Genomic DNA, 2981 nt, shown 5'->3' on the forward strand with positions numbered 1-2981 from the left:
TGTGTGTGTGTCTGTATGTGAGTGTGCATGTGTGTGTGTGTCTGTATGTGAGTGTATGTGTCTGTATATGTGAGTGTGTCTGTGCATGTGCGTGTGTATATGAGTGTGTGCGTGTGTGTTTATCTGTATGTGTGTGTGTGTGTTAGCTCCTCCTGCATTTTTCCAGCACACAGTGAAGCATGGGGCCTCAATAGCAATGAGAGACAGGAGGGTTCCTTTTTAGTTAGGGACACTGTCTATGGTGCAGGGTGTGATTTATACATTTACTGAAGAGTTTTGATTCAGAGTCAGTGGGAGTCTTAGAGCTGCACTATCCAGTGCTCAAAGAGACACCAGTCTGTAGTGAGTGTAACAGGGTCAGCCAGCTGGACCTCATAGAATAGGAGCTCGCTGACTGGGTCTGCTAATCTGGCCCAATCAGGGAGTTCAGGCTGACAGAAACAGGTTCACTCTGAGAGGTGGCTCTGAGGGAGCTGGGTCAGTGTGAGGGACTCTCCACGTGTAAATACAGGGTGAGTTGGTGACGGGAAACTGTGCTCGATGGAGTTATTTCGAGCCTCCCTGAGTATTCATTGCCAATCTGCCAGCGTTGCCAGGACTGTATAAATGACGGTGAAACATCCAATTATGAGTATCTCCCACTTTTCAAATGTTCGCTTTACATCACTTTGCTTTTCCGAAAGACCTACATTAGTACCTGTTCTCTCTAATCAAAAGAAATCCAAACAGGATTTTAACTTTTACAAAGAAAGGTGAGATTTTTCCCATTTAAATGAATGCTTCTTCACTTTACGCCATTTCGGCTTATGAAAGGTTTCGCAGGAATGCTGTACTCTCGGATAGTGGGGAAAGTCTGTATTTGACCTTCTGATCCCTCTCCCCTCTCGCTTCTGATTTATAATGAAGCTGCATAAAGTCCTCACAACAGGTAAGGAAATGATGTTTTAGTACTGTGACTCATTCCTCTTCACAGAGAGGCCATAAGGTGCCTTATGGAAGGTGCTGAATAATGGAATGATTGGTCTTGAGTTACATACACATTTTCAGCAGCTTCAAATAACTCATAAGTTGCCAAGAGAGCGTTGACAAGAACATAGATGATGCTTCACTTCATGAGTAAGTCTACAACTGGGGGGTGGAGACTCTCAAACTGAGGGGTTTTCCCTATTTGAACCTGAGATGTGAATGAACGTAGTTTGCCCAGAGCTTTGTCCATCGTTGGCAAGTAGTTCAGGCTGGGTCCCCGAATGTATTCAAGGCTGGGCTTTTGACGAGATGGGCTGAGGTTCAGGGAAATGGGGGTTGGGGAGCAGACAGAACAGTGTAGGTAAGGCCACAGTCAGATTAGCCATGGTCTCGCTAAATGCAGGAGCAGGCTCAAGGGGCTGAATGGCCTGAACCTTCTACCTTTTCTTCCCTTCTTATGACAAGGGGAACCCTAGTCATGGTTACAAGAAGAAGGAATACGATTGAAGCGATTCAAGAAGGCAGCTAGATCTCTGAAGGCAAAATTTGTGGAGCACTGGAGGAATGGGGTTCATCCTGAATCAGGCAAATAAGATGGGTAGAAACGTAGGGACCAGGATTGGAGAAGGGGAAGGGCATAATGAGAACATAAATTCTGACATTGTGGAGTCCCAGATATGATCAGACCTGGAGTGGGGTGGGTCCTTCATTCCATCATCCATCCCTACTTGCTCACCAATGGACATAGTGAATGTCATTGGCGATTGGTAATCTCACTGGACTAGTAACCAGTTAATGCGCTGGAGATGTCGGTTTGAATCCCACCACAGCAAATGGTGGAACTTGAGTTCAATAAAATTTGGAATGAAAAGCTAGTCTAATGGTAACCATTGTCAATTATAGAGTCATACAGCACGGAAACAGACCCCTTGGTCCAACCAATCCATGCCGAACATAATCCCAAAATAAACTAGCCCCACTTGCCTGCTCCTGGCCCATATCCCTCCAAACCTCTTCCTAATCATGAACTTTTTTAAATGTTGTAACTGTCCGCACATTCACCACTTCCTTTGGCAGTTCATTCCACACACGAACCACCCACTGTGTAAAAAGGTTAACCCTCATGTCTTATTTAAATCTTTCTCCTCTCACCTTCAAAATATGCCCCCTAGTTTTGAACGCCCAGGCTTAGGGCAAAGACATCTGCTTTTCACCTTATCTATTCCCCTCATGACTTTATAAATCTTTGGAAGGTCACCCCATCCACCTCCTACACCCTCCAGTAAAAAGAAGTCCCAGTCTCTCCTTATAGCTCATTCCCAGCAACATCCTGGTAAATCCTTTCTGAACCCTCTCCAGTTTAATAATATCCTTCCTATAGCAGAGTGACCAGAACTGGGCACAGTACTCGAGAAAGAGGCCTCACCAATGTCCAGTACAACCTCAACATGACGTCCCAATCCCTATACTCAAAGTGTCTGAGCAGTGAAGGCAAGCATGCTAAACACCTTCTTAACAAAGATTAGAGTGGTGCTGGAAAAGCACAGCAGGTCAGGCAGCATCCAAGAAGCAGGAACATCAGGCCCTTCTTAACCACATTATCCACCTGTGATACAAATTTCAAAGACTTATGAACCTAAACAACTAGGATTCCCCGATGTACAACACAAAATCCATCTGGTTCACTAATGCCCTTGCCTGGTCTGGCTGACATGTGACTCCAGACCCACACCAATGCGGGTGACTCTGAACCTGCCCTCTGGGCAATTGACAATAGACAATAGGTGCAGGAGTAGGCCATTCTGCCCTTCGAGCCTGCACCACCATTCAATATGATCATGGCTGATCATCCTTAATCAGTATCCTGTTCCTGCCTTATCTCCATAACCCTTGATTCCACTATCCTCGAGAGCTCTATCCAACTCTTTCTTAAATGAATCCAGAGACTGAGCCTCCACTGCCCTATGGGGTAGAGCATTCCACACAGCCACCACTCTCTGGGTGAACAAGTTTCT

The sequence above is a fragment of the Chiloscyllium plagiosum genome, chromosome 40, assembly GCF_004010195.1.
Source record: "Chiloscyllium plagiosum isolate BGI_BamShark_2017 chromosome 40, ASM401019v2, whole genome shotgun sequence".
Classification (NCBI taxonomy): domain Eukaryota; kingdom Metazoa; phylum Chordata; class Chondrichthyes; order Orectolobiformes; family Hemiscylliidae; genus Chiloscyllium; species Chiloscyllium plagiosum.